General features: G+C 22.5%; 1 protein-coding gene across 2 annotated transcripts in view; it reads right to left on the bottom strand.

Moving 5' to 3' along the window:
* LOC117172788 (branched-chain-amino-acid aminotransferase) overlaps window positions 1–7335 on the bottom strand; it is a 91118-nt gene that overhangs the window by 79332 nt on the left and 4451 nt on the right. The window lies entirely within an intron of this gene.

Below are 7335 nucleotides of genomic sequence, written 5' to 3'. Positions count from 1 at the left end.
AAATGTAGAACTGTAAATCAAGAACTTTCAATCTAGAGCTTTATATCTAGAATTTTAAATCTGGAACTTTAAATCGATAACTTTATAACTAGAATTTTAAATTTAGAACATTAAATATAGAACTTTAAATCTAGAGCTTTATATCTACAACTTTAAATCTAGAGCTTTGTATATAAAATTTTAAATCTAGAACTTAAAATTTAGAACTTTAAATCTGAAATTCTAAATTTAGAACTTTAAATCTAGAACTATAAATCAAGAAGTTTACATCTAGAATTTTAAATCTAGAACTTCAAATTTAGAACTTTAAATCATCAATTCTAAATTTAGAGCTTTAAATCTAGAACTTTACATCTAGAGCTTTATATAAAGAATTTAAAACCTAGAACTTTAAATTTGGAACTTCATATTTAGAACTTTAAATCTAGAACTTTAAATCTAGAGCTTTATATCTAGAACTTTAAATCTAGAGCTTTATGTCTAGAACATTAAATATAGAACTTTAAATCTAGAGCTTTATATCTAGAATTTTAAATCTAGAACTTCATATCTATAACTTTAAATTTAGAACTTTCAATCTAGCGCTTTACACCTAAAATTTTAAAACTAGAAGTTTATATCTAGGATCTTAAATTTAGAACTTTAAATCTGTTAAATGTAAGTTTAGAATAATATTTTTTATTATAAAGTGTAAATTAATTTGAATAACTTAATTAGGAATTAATTTAACATGTAAAGTTCATATGTAGGTATAAGGTTGGTTTACATTTTTGTTCGATTAATTTTACTTAAAAAAAATTTTTTGTAAACTTTTCACTTATAGTAGGTATTTTGTTAACAATGTATCTTTTTTTGGTACAATATCTATTAATATATATATTGAATATTTGGCATTCCAATTACTATAAATTTATCATTTTTAGTCAAAGATTTAAGTATTTTATTGAAAAAATGCTTTTTTATGATAATTATTTTTCTTATCTCTTTTGATAAAAATTAAATTTCTAAGCTGAACACTAGTATATACAAAAATTTCAGTTATTCAGTTATTCTACTTGTTTAAAAATATATGTTTCATTGAAAATTCATTCATTTTTTGGATAAAATTTATTTTTTACCGAAAAATTAACTGTTCCATTTTTGTCAAAAATGTATCTTTTTTAGTACAAAATTTATTTTATCAGTTAATAATTAATTTCTATATATAGTTGAAAATTTAACAATTTTGTTAAAAAATGTTTTTTTTGTTAAGAATTAAATTTAAAAAATGTATTTCTTTAGTTAAAACTTCGTTTCTACATATAGTTAAAAACTTACCATTCTTTGAGCAATTGTTTTGTTAAAAAGTAAATTTTTTAACTAAAAAGTTAAGGATATACTAAAATAAGCAGTCAAAAATGTTTTTCCTTTTTGATGAAAATTGGACTTTCTGGTAGAAAATTATTCTATTTGTTTAAAAAGACTTTTTTGTTTAAAAAATGCATTATTTTTTTATTTAAACATTATTTTTTACTTAAAATTTGACTGTTTCAATTTTTGTTGAATACTTTTTTTCGTAGAAAAATTATTTTCATTTGTTAAACATTGAACTATTTTGTTGAACATTTATTTTTTATCTCGAAGTATTCCATTTGTTTTTTGACGATTCGTTTTTTAGTTGAAAATTTATTTCTTTAGTTAAAAATTAATTTCTTACATTTAGTTGAAAATTTAAGAATTTTGATGAAAAATTATTTTTGTTTTGTTAAAAATTGTCTGAAATTATTTTTCGAGTTAAAAATTCATTCTTTTTTCATTCAAAAATTCTTTTTTTACTTGAAATTGAACTGTTTCATTTTTTGTTAAATATTTTTTTTATTAGAAAATTCATTTCTTTCATTAAAAATTGAAAAATTTTATTGAAAACTAGTTTTTCAGCTAAAAAATTAACTATTCTATTTTTTTTTTGACAATTTATTTCTGTAGTTGAAAATTTATTCCGTCAGTTAAAAATTCATTTTTATATATAAATGAAAATCTAACAATTTTGTTGAAAAATTGTTCTTGTTTTATTAAGAATTAAATTTTTTAACTGAAAACTGCAGTATTTAATCAAATTTGCAGTTGAAAATGTTTTTATTTTTCGGTTGAAAATTCGATAGTTTATAGAAAATGTTCAATTTTTGGTTAAAAATTTATCTTTTTCAGTAGAAAACTTACTTCATTAGTTAACAATTAATTTCTATATATAGTTACAAATTAAAAATTTTTAAAAAATTGTTTTTTGTTGAGAATTAAATTTAAAAAATGTATTTTTTTTAGTTAAAATTTCGTTTCTACATATAGTTGAAAATTAACCATTTTTCGAACAATTATTTTGTTAAAAATTAAATTTTTAAACTACAAACATAAGTATATACTAAAATTAGTAGTCAAAAATGTTTTTCTTTTTTAATGAAAATTCAAATTACTTGTAGAAAATTATTAAAATATTAAATTATTAAAATATTTTTTTTTTGAAAATCTATTTATTTTTCATTCAAAAATTATTTTTTTACTACAGGAATGCTAGATAGTTGCGGATTTTTATGAAATATTGAACATTTTGTTCGCTTTTCAGTGAGAAAGAGGTAAAAATTAATGAAACTTGAAGAATAATTGTTTAATCAAATCGCTATTTTTTATAACTATCTTCTTCTATAGGAATGGTAGATAGTTGCGGCATTTTCTGAAATTTTACACTTTTTGTCAACTTTTTACTTAAAAGGTAAGTCATGTTTACGAAAATAATTATTTAAACAAATGATTATCATTTATAACTATTTTCTCTTAGAAAACTGCTAGAATGTTGCAGTTTTTTTTCAAAAACATTCAATATTTTAACCACTTTTCACTTAGAGGGAGGTAAATATTAATAAAATCCAACAAAAATAATTGTTTAAACAAATTATTATTTTTTATAACTATCCTCTCTTAGATAATCGCTAGAAATTTGCGGTTTTTTCTGAAATTTTCAACTTTTCTGTCACTTTTTAGTTGAATATTCAACTACTTTGGTTGAAAATTAAATTATTTGCTACAAAATTAACTTTTATTGATAAAAAATTAAATTATATAGCAAAAAATTCAACTCTTTTGTTGAAAAATTAATTATTTTGTCGAAAAATTCAACTGATTTATAACTCTTTTTATTTTGGTAGAAAATTGATCTTTTTTTAGTTGAAAATTCGATTTTTTGGATGAAAATCCGTGTTTTTTTTGGTAGATAATTAATTATTTTGGATAAAAATTCAACTATTTGGTCGAAAATAATTACTTTTTGATTGCAAACTTAACTGTTAAATTGATAATTTATATATTTTTTTCAAAATTCTCTTTCCTTTTTGTACAAAATCAATTTTTTTGATAAATGTATTAAAATATTTGTTGGTTAAAATATTAACTATTAGATTTTTCATTGAAAATTCATCGTTTTAGATTAATATTTCAACTACTTGTTAAAAATTATTTTTTTGGTTTGTTAAAAATTAATTTCTTCAATTGTAAATTTAACAATTTGGTTGAAAATTCAACTATTTTTTTGGAAATTACATTTTTTGTTGAAACTTTATATTTCTGGGTTAAAAATTTAACTGTTTTGTAGAAAATTAATTTTTTTAAATTTTAAATTTAACAAATTGTTAGAAAATTATACTATTTAGTTCAAAATTCAATTTTTTAAAAATTAAAATCCAACTTCCAAAGAATTTTATTTTAATTCAACTATTTGGTTAAATATTCAACTATTTTCAGAAAAATTCGTATCCTTTGATTGAATGTTAAATTTTTCTTTTTAATAAATCAAATTGAAAATACAGCTTTTTAGGTTGAAAATAAATTTTTTCGTTAAAAATTAAAAAAACTTAAAAAAGTTCGTCTTTCTGACTTGCAACTTAAATTATTTCGTTAAAAATTCAACTATATTGTTAAAAAATTTAATTATTTTTCGGATATGTAACTGATTTTTTAAATATTCATTTTGTCTATAAAAAATTTGTTCTTGTAAATTAAAAAGTCTTCAATATTCGTAGAGGAGTCATTTTACTTGTTTGAAAATTAACTTTTTTGTTCAAACCAGGGTGATCCTTTCTTACATTTTTTTAAATTAAAATGTTTTAAAATGAAAAGTTCTTAAATTAGAAGTTCAATGATTTGCATTTTAAATAGTTTAAGCATTTTTAAAAAGCTTTAGAATTTTATTTTAAAATCTTGAGAAATCTAGAAGTTCTTTAAAATTTGGATTTATAAATAACAATTGAACACTTATTATTTGTAGAAAAAATTAGAGTAATTTTAAGATATTTGGAATTTTTAAAAAGATTTAAGATTAATTTAGAACTTAAAATGATTTGAATTACGCATTGTAAACTGAATGGTATCATAATTGAAACAGATATTAATTCAACTAATTATCTTTAAAACTGTTGAAATCGAACTTTGAGAGATTTTTCTTTTGAAAATTTGTAAAATTCCCGGTCATTTCCCGGTCTACGAAAATTCCCGGTTATTTCCTGGGGTTTTCCGGTCTTCAAAAATTCCCGGTCATTTACCGGTTTCCGAAAATTCCCGGTCATTTCCTGACCTCCAAAAATTCCAGGTCATTTCCCGGCCTCCAAAAATTCCCGGTCATTTCCCGTTCTCCCAAAATTCCCGGTCATTTGCCGGGCTTTCTCAGTCTTTAAAAATTCCCGGTAATTTCCCGGTCTCCGAAAATTCCCGGTCATTTCCCGGGGTTTCTCAGTCTTCAAAAATTCCCGGTCATTTCCCGGTCTCCAAAAATTCCTGGTCAATTCCCGGTCTTCAAAAATTTCCGGTCATTTACCAGTTTCCGAAAATTCCCGGTCATTTCCTGACCTCCAAAATTCCAGGTCATTTTCCGACCTCCAAAAATTCCCGGTTTCCAAAAATTTCCGATCATTTACCGGTTTCCGAAAATTCCCGATCATTTCCCGGGGTTTCCCAGTCTTCAAAAATCGGTAATTTCCCGGTATCCCAAAATTCCCGGTCATTTCCCGGTTTCCAACAATTCCCGGTAATTTCCCGGTTTTCCAGTCCAGCGGTCATCCTATCAAACTTTCACTTTTCAGGGTTATGAGTCTACAAATGTAATTTTAGTTAAAAAATTATTGTTTTTAGTTGAAAATTCATTCTATTTGGATAATTTTTTTTCATTATTTGTTTAACAATTTGACTCTTTTTGTTTTTAACGTGCCATTTGGCTTCTCGTATCGAAATATACTATTTTTTCGAAAAAAGACATTTATTTTATTGTGATTTCGAAAAAGAAAAAAAAGTGTACCATCCTAAGATTACATAGATGATAAATTCAATTAAATGCTCTTTTTTAAAATATAATAGTAAATTAAAATATAGAAACAGTAGAAGAAACGAAAAATTAAATTAAAATTCTAGATAATGAATTCTAAATTATTTTCTTGGCTTCACTTTAAAGCAAGAGGAGAGAATTGTTATCTGGGATATTTAGATAACCCGGGAAAGAGAGTGCTAAACAATTATTTTAGGAGATGTGATAAAAGCTGTATCGTGTTATGGCAAAATGAGAAATGTTTTCAATCTTCATGAACATAAATATGACACGGTTTCATTTTCTAGAAGGAAAATGCATCGCTAAAGATTAAAATTTTATTGAAAATTGAACAATCACTCAGGAATTTCTCAAAAGCAAACAGTAAACAAATGTCTTTTTATCAAAATATTTTATTATTGCAATTTAAATAAACAAGTTATAATTATTGAAAAAACAATTGTTTTAATTGTTTAATTTCAGGATTTTATTATCGGGTATTTTATAATTCGGAAATTTTCTACCGGGAATGTTGAAATTCGACAATATTATATATGCGGGGAATTTTATTTTTTGGAAATTTTTCAATTTAGAATTTTTATCTTTTTGTAACTTTATAATTTTGAAAATTTTCTTTTTCCGGAATTTGACAGTGTCGGAAATGTTACTTTTCGGCATTTTTGAGACCGAATTTTCAATATAAATAAAATATATATAATTTCCTACGAAAGACAGATTTTTTATAAAAGAATAAAATTTCTATCCCAAAAATATGAATTTTTAATCAAAAAGTTAATTTTCAACCGAAAAATACAAATTTTTAAACAAGAAAATTAATTTTCTAACCAAGCAGGAGAATTTACAACAAAATATATGAATTTTCATCTAAAAATGAAAAAGTTAAATTTCCTCTGAAGGAAATTAATTTTTAATTTTTATATATTCGGGGAATTTTATTATTTGGAAATTTTCCAATTCAGGATTTTTATCTTTCTGCAACTTTATAATATCGAAAATTTTATTTTTCGGGAATTTTACAGTTGAATATTTAACAAAAAAGACAAATTGCCAGCAAAGAAGATTGATTTTCTGCAAAAAAGACCAATTTTTAACAAAAGAATTAAATTTTTAACCCAAAAATATGAATTTGCAACAAAAAAAAAGTTAATTTTCAACTTAAAAATACAAATCGTCAACCAAGAAAATTAATTTTCTTCCAAAACAGGCGAATTTCCAACAAAATTCATGACTTTTCTTTTAAAAATGAAATAGTTCAATTTACTACAAAGGAAATTAATTTATAACTAATCAGTTGCATTTATTATCAAAAAAGATTAAATTTATACCGCAAAAATTAAGTTTTAAACAAAAAATATCAATTTTTAGTTAAATTTTCTACGAAAAGAGACGAATTTTCAACCCAAAAGTATAAATTCACAAGAAAAAAGTTAATTTTTAACCAAATAGTTCAATTTTAAAATAAATATTTGAATTAAAAAATAAAATTTAATAAATAAATATAATAAATTGTTGTATATTTTAAAAAAATATCGAATAAATTCATTTTTAACATAAAATTTTAACAAAAAGTATCAAAAACTTATATTTAAAAACACCTATTCTTATTTTTGGGACCGGTCAAGTCTTATCTCTGATAAAGTCTTATCCTTATCACATAAATATCTATTTCCTTAGTCTTTCTCTCCTTTATCGCATTTTTCTGTCATACTTCTTCAAACCCAAAAATATGAATTTTCAAGGAAAAATTTAATTCTCTGCCAAAAAGGCAAATTAAAAGAAAGCGTTAAATTTTAAACGCAAAAATATCAATTCACAACCAAAATTTAATTTTCAACCAAAAAGTTGAATTATCAACTCAATAAGACGAGTTTTCAACCAAGATTTTCTATAAGTAAAGGACGAATAGTAAATAAAAAACAGTTAAATTTTGAACCCGAAAATTAAATTTTTTTAACAAAACAGTAAATTTTCACAGAAAATAGTTCAATTTT

This window comes from Belonocnema kinseyi, chromosome 5, assembly GCF_010883055.1.
Source record: "Belonocnema kinseyi isolate 2016_QV_RU_SX_M_011 chromosome 5, B_treatae_v1, whole genome shotgun sequence".
Taxonomy (NCBI): Eukaryota; Metazoa; Arthropoda; class Insecta; order Hymenoptera; family Cynipidae; genus Belonocnema; species Belonocnema kinseyi.
This window is presented reverse-complemented; position numbering and strand designations above follow the sequence as displayed.